The 20,624-nt window shown below is 34.8% G+C and overlaps 1 protein-coding gene across 1 annotated transcript in view; it reads right to left on the bottom strand.

The window, feature by feature from the left end:
• The window catches only part of LOC131831099 (large proline-rich protein BAG6-like), a 42,619-nt gene extending 27,076 nt beyond the window's left edge, over positions 1-15,543 (bottom strand). The window contains exon 1 of the mRNA XM_059173334.1: positions 15,439-15,543. The gene's annotated coding sequence lies outside the window, so the exon portion shown is untranslated. The remainder of the gene's footprint in view (positions 1-15,438) is intronic.
• Between the last annotated feature and the right edge of the window lie 5,081 nt (positions 15,544-20,624).

Raw genomic sequence — 20,624 nt, 5'->3', positions numbered from 1 at the left:
TTTTTTTTCTATATTTAAATGATGTAGCTTGAATCTTACTCTTCTGTAAAAAATGTTAATTTAGAGTGATGTCATTTTGTTCTAGGACATCACACTTAAAAACTGGAGAAGCGGGGCGCCTGGGTGGCTCAGTGGGTTAAGCCGCTGCCTTTGGCTCAGGTCATGATCTCAGGGTCCTGGGATCGAGTCCCGCATCGGGCTCTCTGCTCAGCAGGGAGCCTGCTTCCTCCTCTCTCTCTGTCTGCCTCTCTGCCTACTTGTGATCTCTGTCTGTCAAATAAATGAATGAAATCTTTAAGAAAAAAAAAATAACTGGAGAAGCGGTTGGTAGTGTAATTGTTAATAACACAAATTAAGGACCAAGCTATTTGGGTTCAATTAATAGCTCTGCCTGTTACTGGCTGAATTTCCTTGAGAAGTTATTTACCCTTGTAGGTCTTTATTCTTCATCTATAAAATGGAGGTAATACCTCTATATTGGCTGTCAGGATTAAATAAATAAATGCAGAAGAAACACTTAGAATGTGGTGTAGCTGACATTAAAGCAGAGTATGTTGGTGGTCATTATTAGTCTGTGTTCCTATCCAGTGATAAAAATTTTAATTTAACATGTAATTTCCCAAGGACATTTTATAACAAGCAGAATCCACAAGAAAAAAAAAAAAAAGTTCTCTTCACAGTTATTTTAACTTTCCCAACATGCTTTCTGCATATATGTAATTCTTTTTTTTTTTTTTTTGACTAATCTGTATTTTACAACTGATTGTCCTACTTTACCCAAATACCTGTCTGCTGCTGTTGTCCCCCTCAAATTCCATGTCAGATGCTTGCTTCCTCACAGAAGAGCCTTACTGAATCTTCTGATACTAATTAATATCTCTCTGTCTTAAGTCCCATAAGCATTATCTCATCCAGTGTAGCCAAGATTGCATTCTGCCTGCCTTTCTTCATCCCTGTCTAGACCTGAAGTAGCCTTTCTACTCCTGAGCTTCGGCATTCCTCATCGCATGTATGGTGAGAGCTTTTTCTATATAGCCTCACAGATAATTTTTAAATTATAAAACCAATGGTTTTAGCATATTCAGCATATCTTAATAATACCTTACATAAGCAGATATAATTACATAATATATTTTAGACATTCAAATTCAGGAATTTTCTTAATATTTTTATTTGTGGATATTTAAATAATCATATGTCCTTGCTCTTTTCTGATTATAGCTTTAAGAAACCATAGTATTCTGGGTATACCTGGGTGACTCATTCTGTTAAGCCTCTGCTTTTATCTCAGGTCATGATCTTAGGGTCCCAGGATCTAGCCCCAAGTAGGGGGCTCCCTGATGATGTGAGATGCCTGCTTCACCCTTTCCCTCTCCCTCTGCCTGCCACTTCCCCTACTTGAGCTCTCTCTCTGTCAAATAAATAAATAAAATCTTAAGAAAGAAAAGATAGTACTTTTCCTATGTATTTACAAATAGTTCTATAATATTTCAAAATTTATTTTTCTCACTAGCATTCAACCACAATATTAAAGTATTATTATACATGCATGTGTGTGTGTGTGTGTGTGTGTGTGTGTGTGTGTAAAATTTTGCTTAGGTGAGAAGTGGCCTAAATTATAGTTTGTCATCTTTATAAGGAAGTTAATCAATATCACATTAGATTAGTCCACTGATATTATTTGACTCCTTACTAGTTGGTAACCCCCTGAATTTGCTTGGATTAACACATTCTAACACAGCTTGGAGTTTAAAGTGAGTTGACTCTACCCACCTGCCCATTCAGAAAAGAAAGTGCTGTGAGTTGTGTAAGACTGATGATTTACCGGCCTGTATCCCTGAAACAAGTAATACATTATATGTTAATTTTTGTTTTTATAAAGACACACACACACAAAAAGAATCAACATCATATATCTTAATGACTTTTGGTCTCCTACTTCGAAGTTTCTAACTCAACTTCTTAAAGATTCTGAAGAATTAAAAATAAATTATGTACTTTACATACAATTTCAGGTAAATTTTAGCAAAAGAGAGAGTCAGAAATAACACAATTATCAGCTCCTTATCAAAGCCTTTACTAATAAAATAAGGATGTTTTCCATAGAAGGAAGTTTTTTATTCTTTTAAGAGAGAACTTCCTGGCATTTTCCTTTTTTAAGGAAAAGAAACCATTCTTATATTTTTTACATGATTTTCACAGCATCAGGATCTAGAGTAATCAGAGTCATTCACCAGGATGGCCGTGCACCGTAACAAGGCCATCTACAGCCGCAGTCTGTCAAAAACGGAATCATTTTTTAATGTAGAGAAGCCAGGAAGAAATAAAATGAAATGTCTGCCCTTTAACATTTCAGAACAGGGAAACTGATTCACTCTGCCCCGTTGCAGTTAAATGTAATAGATGTATTTTTGTACATGTTCGAGCCACAGAGTTTCTGATGGACATTCTTTTTAAAAAACTCCTATAAATAGAGTATTTTTTTTCCTCTCTGCTTATTTTCTCTGGAATGGTAGCTGCCTTGACTTAATGAGATTGAGACCATTTCTCTGAGGATCAGGTGCCAGTTCAATAAGATTAATGAATAGCGTGAAAGCTTCGTTTCCTATTTGAAAAAATGATAATAATCTATCTATCTACCTATTTACTTACCACTCTCCGATGGGAATCTGTTCTATAACCAGTGAACTCCAGTTCCCCAGGCCTGATGGAGAGTAACTTATAGACTTTAAAATATGACCAGCAAAATGATATTTTTCTAGTTTTCTTTAGTGACTAATAACACTGAGTTTTGTTCATTTTCATAGCTAATTCTGAAAAACAAAAGATTATTCTTTATTTACTGCTATACTCAATAATGGCCTTCCTAGTCTGTCAATTTGTTATGACAATTTCATAATAATGAGACATTGACATTCTTGAAGCTCCACAGAATCAGTGAATTTTTAACAATTATTATTTATACATTGATTTATAAAGACTTCATTTGCATTATCTATTTTTCACAGTACATTCATTAAGAGTGATGGCTATAGTTCCTATAAATACACATTCTCAACTGGAGGAAACTTCTCTCTAATCCTTTTGGATCTTGATTAGAAATGTTTTGAATGTAAATATTACTTATATTAATTATCTTCCAATACCAGTTAAAATAAAAGCATTATTTCTCTGCGTATCTATTAAATTAAAATTGTTTTGTAGTAGGATGAAAAGTGACTTCCTAAAAGATATCCACTTCCTAATCACTGTAACCTGTGAATACGACCTAACAATTGCGAAACAAAAACAAAAACGAAAAACACAAGCATTTTAGATGTGGATTAAATTAAGTATCTTGAGAGGGGAGGCTTTCCTGGTTTATACCGGGTGCGCTGAGTGCTATCACTCCCTGTACGGGAGGCACCAAGGCATTTTACACACTTCGTGGAGAAAGCTCTGTGAAGACAAGGCAGAGAGACTTAAAGATGCTACCCTTGAAGACTGGTGTGTGGCTGGGACGCCTGGGTGGCTCAGTTGGTTAAGCAGCTGCCTTCGGCTCAGGTCATGATCCCAGTGTCCTGGGATAGAGTCCCACATCGGGCTCCTTGCTCCGCAGGGAGCCTGCTTCTCCATCTGACTCTGCCTTCCACTCTGTCTGCCTGTGCTCGCTCTCACTCTCTCTCTCTTACAAATAAATAAATAAAATCTTTAAAAAAAAAAAAAAAAAAAAAGACTGGTGTGTGGCACCAGATGCAAAGGATGCCTGTAGCCTCAGAAACAGGAAAATTCGAGGCACCTGGGTGGCTCAGTGGGTTAGGCCTCTGCCTTCAGCTGGGGTCATGATCTTGGGGTCCTGGGATGGAGCCCCACATCGGGGCTCTTTGCTCAGCGGAGAGCCTGCTTCCCCCTCTCTCTCTGCCTGCCTCTCTGCCTACTTGTGATCTCTGTTTGTCAAATAAATAAATAAAATCTTTAAAAAAAAATTTAACAAAAAAAAAAGAAACAAGAAAATTCGAGGAACAGATTCTTGTCTAGAGCTCTGGGGGAAGTGTGGCCCTACTCCTGCTGTGATTCTGCTTAAGTGAGGCAATGTTTTTGAGCTTCTGGCCTCCAGAACTATGAGAGAATATAAGGAATATATTTTGGTTGTTTTAAGCCAAGTTTCTGGTAAATTGTTGCAGCAGCCCCAGGAAACTAAGGGAACTAATACTTACTTAAAAATTATTCTTCCTTCCAACCCCCTCCCCACAAAATCCAGTCATTCCTACCGCAGAAACAGAACCAGTAGGAGATGTGTACACACACACACACACACACACACACACACACACACACACACACAGGTATAACCACGCAGGTATGAGCCACCCAGATACCCCTGCATTATTTTTGGAATGGAAAAAATAGACCATGGAAAACTGGCATGGTCTATTAATATATAATATATATACACCTATCCAAGTATCCAGATATTTCACTCTAAAGTATATGTATATAAATATGAAGATAGAGATGGAAAGAGTAAGAGAGGAATAGCTATACAGAGAGATAGAGAATGAGAGAGACGGGAAAATACAGAAAGGTACATTTATTGCAAACTGTAGGCTTATTCAGCAGTTGGGGGCGAGCTAGGCAAGTCTAAAGTACCTAGGGCAGGCTGTCTGAAAGGGCAAGCTGGAGCTCTGGGCCAAGAGCTATAGCCGCAGTCCACACTATGCATGTCTTCTTCCTTCCAAGAAACCTCAAGGCTCTAAAGGCTTTTCTGTTAATTGAATCTGACCCACACAGATTGTCTAGGATAATACCCTTAAAGTGCACTGATTTAAAGAATATTATTCTTAATTAAGAGTCATCAGGGTGCCTGGCTGGCTCAGTCAGCAGAGCATGTGATTCTTGATCTGGGGCTCGGAGTTTGAGCCCCACACTGAGTGTAGAGATTCCTAAAAAAAATAATAAATAAACTTTAAAAAAAATCACATCTACAAAATAACTCACAGTGTTTGAACAATTGATGCATACAGCCTAGCCAAGTTAATGCATCCAACTATCACATGTGTTAAAAAAATAATGCAGGGGTATCTGGGTGGCTCAGTCGGTTTAGCATGTGCCTTCAACTCAGGTCATGATCCCAGAGTCCCAGGATGGAGCCCTCGATTGGGCTCCCTGCTCAGTGGAGAGTCAGCTTCTCTTCTGCTCCTCACTCTGCTCATGCTCTCTCTCTCAAATAAGTAAATCATATCTATAAAAATAAAAATAAATATAAATAAATAAAAAATAATGCCTATTAGTTTGTTAGGGCTGTCATAACAAAATACTACAGGTTGGGTGGTTTAAACAATAGAAATTTATTTCTTTATAGCTATGGAAGGTAGAAGTCCAAGATCAAGGTGGCCCACATTCGATTTCTCCTGTGGCCTCGTTCATTGCCTTGCAAATGGCCAGATACTTGATGTGCCCTTCTTTTCTCTGTGAGTATATCCTTAGTGTTGTTTTGTTTTGTTTTGTTTTGTTTTCTATGTCCCAGGCTTATTCTTATAAGGACACTGGTCAGACAGGATCCAGCCTCAGGACTTCATTTTAACTTAATTACCTAATTACAGGTTGTATCTTCAAATAAACAGTCACATTCTAAGTTACTGGGGTTAGTACTTCAACGTGTGAATGCTATAATAATGCTTTCTTTTCCCTTGAAGTATTCTGATTTTAAAAATATGCAGTAGTGGTGTTTTTAAAAATATACTTCTGCTGAGGCACCTGGGTGGCTCTGTTGTTAAGCGATTGACTTCGGCTCAGGTTATAATCCGAGGGTCTTGGGATCCAGGCCCGTGGATCTCCCCACATTGGCTCCCTGTCCAGCGGGAGGCCTGCTTTTCCCTCTCCCACTCCTGCTGCTTGTGTTTCCTCTCTCGCTGTGTCTCTCTCTGTCAAATAAATAAAATCTTTCAAAAAATTTTAAAAATTAAAAAAATAAAATAAAATATACTTCCTCCTTCAACTTACTAATGTATAAGTGAGTTTTATCTATAATATTTCTTTTTTTTTTCTGTAATCGTCTTTTGGTTTTGTTATAAGGCTTATTATAGAATCAAAGAATGAATACTGCCATTTTTAGTTACTTCTATGCTCTACAGCAAGTCAAAGAACAAAGCAATGGTCTGTTATATTTTTAGGTTCTGAAATACTTGAAACATAATTTTTGAAGATTTATTATAATTAACCGGTAGGAAGAACCATATGTACCTGCTCTCTGTGAATGCATGTTATTGATTATGTATTCATTTTTAATGAATTTTAGTATACTTAAAGTTTCTTTTTCTAGAAACAACCTTGAGAAATTGTATTTCTATTTAAAATAATCTTAACTTAAATTTTTGAAATACTTTGGTATAAATTTTAATAATTTTCCCAGGTATTATAATTTCTTTTGGATTGATATTATAGCCTCTCTTTTTTAGTAATATCATGTATTTATATTTCATCTTTTCAGTTGATAGAATTTGCCAATAACTTGTATAATTTTTTGTACATATGCCTTTTGATAATTGGTTGATTCTTCCTTTTATGACCTCCAACTCATTTTATTGTTTTAATTCCTTTCATTTTATTCTTCTGATATGTACTGTTTTTATACAAAATACAATGTGTTTAAGTCAACAAATAAATAACACAGGGAGAAATGAAATAATAGCTAAGAACCACCACTTAGCAATCTCCTAATTTGAAACTTATACTTAGAAAACTCCTTGCTATCTATCCATACCTATTAATGAACATATTATAGAATTTTATTTACTTTGAAATAATAACTTCTACAACACGTTATTTCATATTTCTATAACAAAATATTATTTTAAAAAATATATTTGTAAAACATCCTTTACAACTTGTAGCTTATTATTTTTCTTTAAAATGACTTACACAGTTCTTATTTTAGATATCAATGCCCTATAAGTTTCTTCTTGCCATAAATAATGCTGTAGTAAACAACTTATTATTGTGTTTATTATTTGTACATATTATTTTGGTGTAGTTCTACAGAGATTTGTATTTGAAAACTATATGTGCATTTAAATCTTGGTAGACAATGCGTGATAATAATAACAAAGAATGAATGATTACCATCCAAAACTCGGAAAAGAATTATTCTTATATTATCTTCTTGTTTGAATGCATAGCTCGTTTATTTCTTAGTTGTAGTTACTTCTTTAGACATGGGTGCCTGGGAACTGTTTTAATCATATTATATATTCATTGGATCATAGTCTGTATGATTTCCATTTATCTGAGTTCACTGAGATTGTTCTTAGTGCTCTTACTCTGTGTGTAAGATACTATGGATGTTTAAATAGATTGTTATTCGTATTGGGCACTTATATTACAGATTAAAATAGAGAAGAGATATTGGTAATTTTTTTTTTCCTTTTGAGAGAGAAAGACAGAGAGAGAAGAAGGGAGAGAAATGAGGAGCATTGGAGAAAGCAAGAGAGAATCCCAAGCAGGTTTCACACTCAGCCCAAAGTCAGATGAGGGACTCAGTCCCACCACTCTGAGACCATGACCTGAGCCGAAATCAAGAGTCAGACAGTAAACTAACTGAGCCACCCTAGTAATTTTTAACATCAAGTAAAAACAAGTTTTATTTTGATACAATATCTCATTTTTTTTTCATATTAGTTGTTTGTTTGTTTTGCTGTTTGGGCAAAATTGTTTCCAAGTTTGAAATTGTTCATTTTCTATTTCTTCTTCCACTTTTTAAAATACTTTCCTTATGCATTTGTGTGTTATATTAATTTGTATATACATTTCTGATGTACAGGCTTGACCAGTGGAAACCTGTTCAAGGCAAACGGGCCCAAAGTTACCCCCACCCCCTGGCTGAACACAGGCCCATTAGGCCACCTACCTCAAAATATCCATAGACCCTAACTGACCAATGGGTTACTTACAACCAGGCACAGTTACCAAAAAAGGGAAGATTCCATATATTGCCATACTTCCTCATCTTCCCCTTTCAAAAACAGTCCTACCATGGGGCACCTTGGTGGCTCAGGCGGTTAGGCATCTGCCCAGGTCATGATGGAGTCCTGGGATCAAGCCCTGGGTCATGTTCCCTGCTCAGCAAAGAGTCTGTTCTCTCCCTCCCTGTCCTTCGGCCCTTCCCCTCATTCGTGCTCTCTCTCACAAATAAATAAAATCCTCAAAAAACAAAACAAAACAGAATAGGCCGCATGCACTGCCTCCTTAAAGACAGCCTCTCTTCTTATGTCTTGCTATCCTTTGAGTTGGATTCAGTAAACTTCTAATGCCTTTGTTTAGCCTCAGGTGAAATTTTTTGACCCCCACACCAGCGCTACCACATTCATCTCCCCACACTCAGGGGCCCCCTCTGATTGGGAGATAAACCACACCCTTGATGTTTTATTTTTACCATAAATCATATTTTGACTAAAGTTCATATTGAAGATACTGCTTTAATCTCCCTTCAAGTTTCTGGATCTGTATCTGGAGATTACATTATTTTTAAATGTTTATTAAAATGTTTTTGGTGTGTCTATTATAAATATTATAATAGTATACTTATAGATCATCATAGAAAATTTTCATTTAATACAAAAATTAAATCAATCACTTATTATAATCAATAATATTGGTCTTATGTCTGATTTTCATTTAAATTCTTGTTTGTCTTTCTCCCCCCTCTGCATTTTCCTCTTTCCCATCTTATAAAAACTTTTTTTTAGAAATATATGTTTCATATTTATGATTCCTGTTTCCTTAGTTCTTAAAAATGTCTTTTTTCCCCAATTATAGATCTAATTTAAGTAACCATATCTAAGTCTAAAACAACTTTAAGGGTACCTGGGTGTCTCAGTCGGTTGAGCAACCAACCCTTGATTTTGGCTCAGTTCATGATATCAGGGTCTTAAGACTGAGCCCTCCCTTTCCACTACTCCTCCCCGCCGCTCCCCACCCCCCGTCACTCCACCATAGCTCTAAACCCAAGGATCTGTCATATCATCTAAAATATCTCTTCTTGGGGCACCTGGGGTTCAGTTGGTAAAGCAGCTGCTTCAGCTCTGGTCATGATCTCGGGGTCCTGGGATCACCCCTCTCCCAACTTGGGCTCAGGCTCCCTGCTCAGTTCAGTGAGGAATCTGCTCTTCCCTCTCCTCCTATAAAATTTTATATTAAAAAAAAAAAGAAGCAAAAAAAAAATTTCAAATGAATAAAATATTCATTCTATTTCAAATGAATAAAATAAAATAAAATGAGTATTTCCTATTTCAAATGAATAAAATAAAATAAAATATCTCTTCTTGTCTGTGAACTCATACATATACAAACAAATATTTCAGGCAACCTGAAAGCTATTAAGTGGTAAAAATGCTAAATATAATACATATACATAAAGAAATAATAAAGAAATATTATACAGGTTTTAGATGTGATTTGTATGTTCTTCCTGGCATCATATTCATGGTTGTTTAAGTGAGAAAAGCAAGTCTGAGAGTCCTGGGCATCCTTTGATTCCAGCTTTCATAGAAACAACAGACCCATCTACATAGGTGTAAATGTGTATATTTTTGTATGGGTGCATGGTATCTTTTTAAATTCATAAGCAAAGCCATAGTAAATTACAAAATGGACAATTAATGTTTGTTGCTTGAAGAAGCTAGAAAACATTTTTTTTCCTCTGGCTGAATTAAGTTATTTCCCAAGTCAAGCAGAGAGTAAATTTAGTCTTCCTCTACCTTTTTATTCCATTCATGCCCTCAGTGCATTAGATAATGTCCATCCACAACAGTCAAGGCAGTCTTCTTGGCTTGTCTCTGATTCAAATGCTAGGCTTCTCCTGAAATACCCTCACAGACACAGAAATAATGTTTACCAGCTATCCAGGCTTCTCTTACCCAGTCAAACTGACACATAAAATTAACTATCACAATGTAACATGAAGTGTGTCTTGCTATTTTTTAAAACATACTCTGTGTGTCTATTTTTGGTGCTGTATGTGAATTCATTTTTAGTTTTACTGGGAGTATCTATATGATCAATTGTCTTTTTTTAAAAAATGGGTATTAAGGAGGGCACTTGTGATGAGCACTGGGTGTTGTATATAAGTGATGAATCACTATGTTCTACTCCTAAAACTAATATTACAGTATATGTTAACTAACTGGATTTTCAATAAAAGCATGAAATTAGAAAAAAAAATGTATGTAGTCTATTTTTAAATTTTCTTCAGTATTATCATTTTGGTTTTTATAATTATAATTAGATATAGAATTGGTTTTACAATATTTTTTCTTATAACAGTTACCAAGTTGCTATGGTTTTTGGAGAGTAGGACTCTTCATTAGTATTTTTTTATCACCTCATCATATAATAAGGTAAATGTGATCTTTTTAAACTACAAATATTCCTTCTATCTAGAAGTTTGTAGGATTTTATTATTATTTTGGTTGCTAATTTCCTCTGAATGTTTCTAATGAAAGCACCATAAATCTAAAGAGTTGCTTTTTTTAATTCAGTAAAATATTCTATTTATTTATCAGAATTATTTTTCTTTTATATTTTCTCTATATTCTTCTCTACTGTCTATTTTGTTAAGCCTGTGTTTACATTTATTTTGCATTCTCAAGTTAGTTAATAAGTTTCATATTTATATTTTGTGGGAATGCTAACTTCCCAAGCTTTAATGAAGATATTTATTAAGCTAATTGTATTTCTTCTTTGGATTAATTTTCTTTCCTAATGGATTCTTTCATTTATTTCAGCTGGTGTCCTTTATTTTCCCCTCAAATATTAGGTGATTATGGATTTTCTGTATAAATTCTTAGTAGTAGTTAAGATAGATCAATATGAATAGTTTAACTGGCTTTTTTTTTTTTTAATCTCTCACTGAAACATTAAAAGTCTTTCTTTTTCAAACTTTTAGTTTGCTGATTTCTAGCTACAGTTATAGTTGTGCATTTGATTCAGGTGCAGCTTTCCTGCTGAGTGGGAAGGAAGAGATCTTCCTCCAGTAATGGTCAGAATTCATCCTGGGCACCTCTCACCTTCTTTCTCCAGATGCAAAACCCTCTCTGAGAAACTACTTTCGTCCATCTTCCTAGCAAGGAGAGGTAACCTTGCAAATTTATTGTGGGATAAACACTATAGTTACAGAAAATGATAAAAGGTAACTGGCATGGTATTAATTATATTCATACTTGACTATAAAACACCCTCCTCTAGTTTCCTAGAACATGTGTTTTGATCGAGGCATTTGGAAAGATTTGAAATCTCACTGTTTTGAAATTTCTTCATTTTGTCTATATTGAGTTGTGGAAGGTTCAGACTAGGTTTATCCTGTAAAGTCAGTTTGATCTTGTTGGTTTTATATCCTCCAGAAATATCTCAGTAGTTTATTCTTCCAAAGGAATCCTCTTGGTTACTTACTTTATTTTGTGGTCATTTTATAAGTTCAATATGATTTCAGAAAGAAGAAATTAACACTTCGTTAGCCACTCTAAGCCCCCAAAATCTTATGTCCCTTTTATGTAATATCAGTGAGGGTCAAAAGAAACAGTTAATAGCAGTCAGGGTTTACAGTATGACTACAGTTCTCTGAATTATATTTGCATTTATGTAAATAGCCATTGAAATTTAATCCCTATGGGTTTCACATTTTAAATGTGATTATTTTAAACTTTATTATGATTAATTTTAATAAAATTACATACCAGTTTTCTGAAATCCAGCTTTCCAGTAACTGAATCAAAGATATGATTAATGTATCCACATTAAAAGTGCTTTTAAAAAATTAAGGAAGAAAAATACAGTAATAAATTAAATGTGGACTTTACTAGTGAACAAAGTCAATTGGTTTCCAATAAATTGCAACTAGATATTTCCTAGAATTTAAATTGAATGTGGAATACAAATCCTGTAGAAAATGTAACTTTAATTCATAAGCTAACATACCAGTCTTTACAATTTATAACTTGAGAGTGTATGAAAAATCATTTGGGTTTCTTCTTAAAATATGCATTCCATCCCTCTACCACAATGTGCTGATGTGGTGCCCAAAAAATGAAGTTTCTAACAAGAATCCCCAGGTCGGGGGGCACTTGGGTAGCTCAGTGGGTTAAGCCTCTGCCTTTGGCTAAGGTCATGATCTCAGGGTCCTGGGATCGAGTCCCACATCCAGCTGTCTGCTAGGCAGGAAGCTGCTTCCTCTTCTCTCTCTCTCTCTGCTTGCCTTTCTGCGTACTTGTGATCTCTCTCTGTTAAATAAATAAATGAAATCTTAAAAAAAAAAAAAATCCCCAAGTGGATTCTGATGAGAGACTCTATTCAAAGACAGTATGTACTCATTTTACCATTTACCACTCAAAGACTCAGCAGAAATAATCAGATTTGATAATGCTGTAGAATTGCTAACTATACTAACAGTAATAGTAATAATAACAATAACAAGAGGAAATGCAAATTAATTGTTTTATAGTTACCAGGGGATCTGGTACATACAAACTTTAATGATTTCTCCTAATCTTTATCTAAGAAAAAATCAAATTTTCTACTAATTAAATTCACATTCTTGATAGACTTTTAGTCTAAGAAAGAGGAACCTATTGTTTGATGTCCTGTAGGTAGCAAGTGGTAATGCTCTCTGACACCAGATTTCTCTCCTAGTCCTTCCTACTAGATAGTTCTATCTAAAATCATAATTAATTTTAATAGTGAAAATTAAAAATGTATGTACATTTCATATAATTACTCTGTTATCATGTTAGTGTATCACCTGACTAATAGACACTTGATTTTTCCTATGAAAGAACAGGTATTTACTTTCATTTATTTTAGTTTCCTTTTAAGACTTTCAATAATGCTTTATCTGTTGAATATCTAAAAATTTCTGAATATCTCTAAATATTTTCTTTTTGTTCTACTAAGACAGAGATTATTGTTTTTTTCATTATATATTTCTTATCTTACTATTAGTTTTCATTAGGAAAATTATTTTTTTTTAAGATTTTATTTATTTATTTGACAGAGAGAAATCACAAGCAGACGGAAAGGCAGGCAGAGAGAGGGAAGCAGGCTCCCCGCTGAGCAGAGAACCCGATGCGGGACTCGATCCCAGGACCCTGAGATCATGACCTGCGCCGAAGGCAGCGGCCTAACCCACTGAGCCACCCAGGCGCCCGGAAAAGTATTTTTTGTTGTGAAATTAAATCTCCAGATGATCCATGAAATTTCTTCTTATTTTTATTTCTGTTACCTACTACTAGAATTTTCAAGGTGAAGCACCTGTAAATTTTGAAACATTTCCATATTTGTCTAGTAGTGATGCTTCTCATATAATCATATGTTAGTTGAATACACGCTAATCAAAAACTGTGGCTGGCACTATGACCAAGGCTGGAGTGAAAAACAGAGCAAAACAAAACCCTGCCTCATGAAGCTTATTATTTAGAGGAATTCTCAGACATTTGTCAAAAAACGATAGAAAAATAGAATTCCAAACTGTGGTAAGAAAATACATAGGAAGTTTTGACAACATATTGCGAGGGTCATGTGACTCATAGTTTAGCTTGTAGGGTGGAGCTACAGTTGCTAGAGGAAGCATAAAAGAAGAGCACTTTATACATGCAGTACTAATTGCAAGCTCCAAACACAAGGGAAAAACATGGCACAGCCCACAAAGGAGGATGAGATAGAGTAGTGTACTATCTGTTGCTACGGAAGAAATTATCCTCAAACTTAATGGCCTCTCCTGAGAACTATGTGTTTTCTAACAGTTTTTAAGAGTCAGATATCAGAGTGTGACTTCGTTGAATGCCTCTGTCTCAAGTCAAGCCATTGGCCAGCTGGGGCTATGGTCACGGTTAAAGACTCAAGGGGAAAAGCTGGGGTGAATCCACTTGTAAGCCCATTCAGATGGTTGTTGGCAGGCTTCAGTCCTTTCCCCTCTCTTCCTACAGGGCTGTCCCATAACATGTCACAATATGGTGAGCAAATACAAGAGAGTGTGAAAGAGAGCATCCAAAATGGAAACCAGTCTTTTTACAGCATAATCTTGGAAACATCCCACCCCTTCCACTATATTCTGCTTGCTAAAAAGTGCTCTGTAATTCCACTCCCCACCACCCACAGATTCTCCATACACATGTGCACCCTCAGTCATTCAGATCTTCTCCACCTTGGTATCTCTCCTTTCTGTTTCCAGGGTGACCATAAACTCCAACTGACCACAAGAACCTTGATGTGTGCTCAGTCTGTCAGTGCTTTGCAAAATGCCCGTGTCGTGTTCCCCCTCCCTCATGAGATTTTTCTATTCAAGCTGGTATAAGGGAGCTTACACAACCTGGAAGTGTGTGGGTGTTAAGTCTCCATGAAGTAAACCTTAACAATAGGATTCAGCAAATTGTGGTAAATTCATTCTTATTTCTCCCTTCTAATAGAAGGAACAGAAACCAAGTCAGTATAGATTTTTGAGAATAATCATTGTATTCTGCTGATTTTCAATAATCCACATTTGTATTGGCTCTCCCTTTTTCTCTGCCTTCCCCCACTTTGCCCCTCACTTCTTCCTAGAATTGAATGCTACTTTCTGAGGCTCAGGCTCAGCTTTCTAGAAAGACTATGCTACCAATTGATATTTAGAATGCTAATACTCAGGGTGGAATTTTGGAACTGGATTTTACCCCCAACTAAATGCAATAAGACCATCAGGTAGTATCAAAATTACTAAGACTTTCACCTGTAGTTTGGATGAGATACAGACAGAAGTTGAAGATTTGAAATACAGAGTGGTTAAGGCACTCAAGCACTACAATAACTAAAAATAATTAAAAGGATTCTGAAGTAGGTTGACTTTTTTTTTCTTAAACTGTGGCCTATAAGAAATTATTGTATACTACTTTATTTTTAAGTCAAATTTTAGTATAAAAATATAGGACTTTCAGAAATTAAAAGTTTACACTCTTAATCCTTTACCTAGAGTGTCCAAATTTCATTATTTGTGATATATATCCCTTATCTCTATCTACCTAAACATATCCACATACAACAATACACATTTTGAATTACATACTTATTATTTGGGACTAAGTTTCTGATACTTCATGCTTAAATATTTTAGCAGTCATTTCCTTTTTATAAAAGACATTCAATCCCACTGCAGTAAAATTATTACACTCAGGAAATTTAACTTTGATATACAAAGATGTTCTTTATTATGTATGTCATGTAGTCAGTATACCAATTTGCCCCAAATATCCAACTGGGTATCTTTCATAAATATTTGCACTTGCTAGTATTTGATCCCAGATCTGATAAAACACACCAGATTGGATTTGGTAGTTATGTTTCTCTTATCTCCTCTACTCTAGAACAGGCCCATCTTCCTTTTGCTTATCTAACATGGAGGCTTTTGAAGATGTGGCCAGGAGGATTTTCTTCACTTACCTCCAACTCCCAGGAATGGACTTGTTTGAAGGCTTCAAATCCATCACTCTGAAATCCATCTCTGTGATGGCACTGAGGTCCCAGGCTCTCCCTAGGGCAGATTCCTGGAAGATGATGGTTTCAGCTTAGAGCTAATGTTGTTGGTACTGTTGTCCTTTTATTTCCCATTCTTGATATTGACAATGTTTCATTCTTTTTACTGGAAATTCTTTTGTTGTTGTTGTTGTAGTACTGTAATTGTAATTGTAAATACTGTAATTGTAAGTTTATCATCGAACTTTCCAAAAAGTAACCTTTTACTTGCATTGATAGTATTTTTTTCTGCTTTCAATTTATTTAATTTCTTCTCTAGCCTTTATTCTTTCCTTGTTTCTACTTGCTTTGGATTTAATTTGCTTATTTTTTTTTTAATTTCTTAAGATAGAACATTAGATTATTGATCTGGAACTTTCTGACTCTACACCCAGCACGGAGCTCAAAGTAGGGCTGAATCTCACAACGCTGAGATCATGACCTGAGTTGGAAGCTTAATAGACCAAGCCACCCAGATGCACCTTTCTTTTTTCTACTATAAATATTTAATACTATAAATTATCCTGAAAACACTACTATATCTATATAGCACATATTGTTATATGTTGCATTTTTACTTGTATTGAATTCAAAAATTTAAACATTGAGATATTTAATTTCCAATTATTTGATGACTTTTCAGATATATTTTTGATTTATTATTAAATTCCATAATGCTATTAGAATTCCATAATGTTATTAGAATCTAGTATCCATGATTTCTATTCTTTTAAACTGGGCGTGTGTTTGTTTTAATGGCCTATTATGTGGTATATTCTGATGGATGTTCAATATGTCTTTGAAAAGAACGTTCTGCTGTTGTTAGGTGGGCTATTGTATAAATGTCAGCTAGGTCTATTTGGTTGGTAATATTCAAATACTCTAAACTCTTATTTTCTATTTGTTCTATCAATAGCTGAGAAGAGATTGTTGGAGTCTCCAATTTTAAATTTATATTGCCCTGTTCATTATACTAACATCCATTCTTGCTTCTTTATTTTGATGCTCTGTTATTAAGCACATTGACATTTAGGGTTATGATGTCTTCTTCAGGAACTGACATTTAATCATGATGTAATGTTGCATCTTTTAATCCTGATTATATATATATTTGACTGTGAAGCTTGCTTTTTCTGATATTAATATAGCTACTCCAACTTCTTCTGGGTTAGTGTTTGCACAGTATGTTTTCTCTATCTTTTTTTACTTTTAACCTAACTTTATCATATATAAACTGTATTTCTTATAGACAATATAGAACTGCATTTTATTATTTGATCCAATCTGATAATTGCAGTCCTAAGAAAGTTGTATTTAAGATATTCATAGTTAATGTGCCTAAGGATGTAGTTGGATTAAAAATATACCAAATTGCTAGCTGCTTTCTACTCATTTCATCTAATCTTTGCATAATCTTGCTCTTCCTTTTTTGGTCTTAAATGAACATTACCTATTATATCATTTTACCTCCTCCACTGGCTTATTACTTATACATCTTTCATATATTTTTAGTAATTTCCTTAGGATTTAAAATATACAGCTTTATGTTTTTAATCAGTGAGGTTCTACCTTCCAATGACATAGAGCTTCACCTATTTTATGAGGACCTTAAAACTGGCCTTCAAATATCTTAAGTCCAGCAGTGTTATTATTCATTCATATTTAGGCTTCTGTTTTGTGGTGGAGATAAAGGAGGAGGATCTATGTTGAAGGACATCATTGAGATATGGCTGCCCGCTGACCTATGAGCTGGATGTGGGGCAGTGAGGCTCCCTACCCCTTTTCTGGTCCTTGGAATGGGGATTCTCCTTGCCTTTTCTGCACCCAGAGGCTGCTCCAAGAATATAGCCTTGAGATAGATATGGTGTTGAGAACACCTTCATGGTATACCTTACTGAACTCAGTTATGACCTCTATATAAACCTTTAAGGTTTAGTGGAAGGGAGGAGGGCCTGGGGTCTGTTAATCTTGCCACCTAAGACAAGCCTCATGTATAAGTTCTCTGTGCTTCTTAAAACTGCCACCTACCGACCTGGAGTGGCCTCCATCTTTCTTCAGTCTCTCCCTGGCCACTGCTTTAAGGGGCCCATTTCAGATTATAACCCAGGAGCATCCAGGAGTTTACTAACCAACAATCTGAGTGGAGATACTTCCCACAGGGCTATTGTTTGCATTAGAATGGGTACATTCTACATTCTAATTCTACATCCTAGTCTGCATTAGAATGGGTACATCCTGTTGACCTTCTAGACCTTTTGTTGTGAGAGGCCATTGGGGTTTCTGAAGAAAGAAATTTCCAGAGCAGGCAAACTCCTCCAATTTCTTCAGTTGGTGCTGTCAGCCTATAATCATCCTTCTCAAATTTGTCATCTATACCAGCTAAATTCTTCTTACCAATGTCCTGCTGTTTTGTTTTGTTTTAAGTTGTTTTTAAAACGGTGTTTTATCTGTATATAAAAGTACTATTGCATTATTTGGAACATCAGGCTATCTCTTAGATGTTCCTTTCTAAGACAATTTCACATCTGACTCTGACAAATTTTAAATTCTTAAGTGTATTAACTGCTAGTACTTTCGCATGATAGCAAATGCTTCACTGAAAATATTTTATGATGAAAAGCCTTTAGAATAAAATGCCCTTGGTATACTGCAAACAATGTTTTAACGTATTAAATAGGGAAGTTTTAAAACCAAAGTACTTAGTAAGTTTCTCACAAGTTGATATGCCAACTTAAATACATATCTCACTAAGAATGATTGCTTCTATCATACTACAGTCTTATACTGAGATCTATTTCATTACTGAAATAGCTGAATATCAATGTGTTATTGGGGGATATATAGCCAGTTGTATATTCAGATTGTGCGGTATACTTTATAATAAATACTCAAGGACTTTAAATTACTATAGCTAAGTGATTTACCCTTGAGATTCAAGGATTACTGTAATGTATTTTGACTTTCCTATTTTATATAATAGTAAGTTCATTTGGTTCAGACCAAAGACTACAATAATTCCAGTACCAAACAGTTTGGGAAATAATTGCTTTGAATCTCATTTTTTTTTTATTACCCATCATCTACACTATGCCACCCAGACAGGGAACCATGAAGTGAAAACACATTGTTGATTTTCAGGTCACATTACAAAGTCTTCTTATTAACATTCATTGATATGGGCTCTTTTTTTTAAGTTCAAGGACTAAGATCATCAAAAGTAGAAAATGGTGTGCTTTTAAATGTTGTTTTTAGATGGTATCTGTTATAGAATTGCTATTTTTGAATAATAGTCACAAGACACAAAAGCTAAATGTATAAATATTATATAGATTATGATATTTTATTTCAAATTAAACTTAATCCTAATTTTAGGAAAGATATTGAACATAACAGAAACAGAAAGTCAAGTTAAAAGCTTGATTTGAGATATACAAAAGGATAATTTAAGATAAAAGATTATGCATTCTTACCCTTCTACACTTCATAATATGTAAAGCCTAAAAGTTCAACACTTTTGAGACATTTGGCTAAATCACATAAAGTTAACATTAAAAATTTCAATAATTTTTCAGAATGCTTAACAATTTAAAACATAAGCTATTTAAAACATGAGCTATTGATATATGATCTAGAATTTACAAATTAAAGCTGAATTCCCCATCTGAAGCTTAGTGACTGTTGATTCCTTCGATCCAAACAAAATGAAAACTTCAGGACACCAAGGCACAGTTCAGTCAAATAAATTCAATTTCCATTATTTTCTCTATTAAGTGGGAGACAAAAAATACTCAGATGTAGACTATGTGTTCTTCTGTCTGATGATAATATATCAGACCCAGTGGCGTTTACCATCCCAGTCTATTCAACCCCACTATTTTCTGAGTAATTTATCATCTAGGGAAAGCAATGTAGTATATGGTTCCAATTATGTAATGAAAATAAGTGAGTGGAGCTGTTGGGAATATTTTAAGGAAAGACCAGATTCCACAGACTTGCACTTATGCTTTTGGATTTAGGCACTTTATTTATTTATTTTTTTTTTTCTAGTCTTTTCCCTTCTTTATGCTGGGAATAAAGGCAGGTTGTCCAAAGCTCATCAGCCATTCTATGAATAGGAGAATAGAATCCACATGCTAAATAAACATGGTAGAGCAGGAAGATAGAATGCAATTGGACCTTTGATGGCATTGGTCAGGAGCTGTATTTTTAATAGCAATTTATAACAATACAGCCAAAAAAAAAAAAAAATGCCTAAGAGAGAGGTCAAGTATGAGGGAGACTTGTAATGAAGAATTTCTTTAAGGTTTCCCTTCTTTGTTTGCAGTCTTTCTTTAAGGTAGTGCACCATCATAGAATAATATGTTCTAAAAATACTCAATATTTATAACTAATTTATTCAATATGTTTTCCATAAGGAGAAAAAACAGTCATCAAAGAAAGAATTATAAAAATGTCTCCCCAACATTTTCTATTCTCTGATTATTTGATGAGGCACTATTATAGGTAATAATGAGAAGAAACTTTGCACATGGAATTAAAATTACTAACCCATTTATTGATAACAGGGAGATAATCCTGGATTATATGATTGGGCCCGATACAATCACACAAGTCCTTAAAAGTCAAAGAAGAAGACAGAATAAGTTGGTCAAAGACATGAGGCTGGTAATATTTGAGGAATGAAAGTAACCTGACCCACTCTTGTTGATTTAAATATAAAAGAATGGGACCAACTGTCAAGAAGATCTCTGGAAGCTAAGAAGGATCCCTAATTTCTAGCCAATAGCCAAAAAGGAAACAGGGATCTTAGCTTGCAACCACAAGGAAGTGAATCCTAGAAAAAATGTGCATAAGCTTGACAGTGGATTTTCTGCTTGAGCCTGCAGAAATGAACACAGCCCTGGGAACACTTGATGTTGGCTTTCTGAGACCCAGACCAACTAAACATCAGATCTACAGAACTGTGAGATCATGCTTGTGTTGTTTAAGCCCCTAAATTTGTATTAATTTATGGAAACATTATGAAACTAATAACCATGGTAATATAAGAGAACCTGTTTAGGGAATTTACAAAAATATCCTGAAATATTAGCCTTTCAAAAATTATTTTCATC

This window comes from Mustela lutreola, chromosome 5, assembly GCF_030435805.1.
Source record: "Mustela lutreola isolate mMusLut2 chromosome 5, mMusLut2.pri, whole genome shotgun sequence".
Lineage (NCBI taxonomy): Eukaryota > Metazoa > Chordata > Mammalia > Carnivora > Mustelidae > Mustela > Mustela lutreola.
Note: the sequence above shows the minus strand (reverse complement) of the source record. Positions and strands in the feature narration are given on the sequence as shown.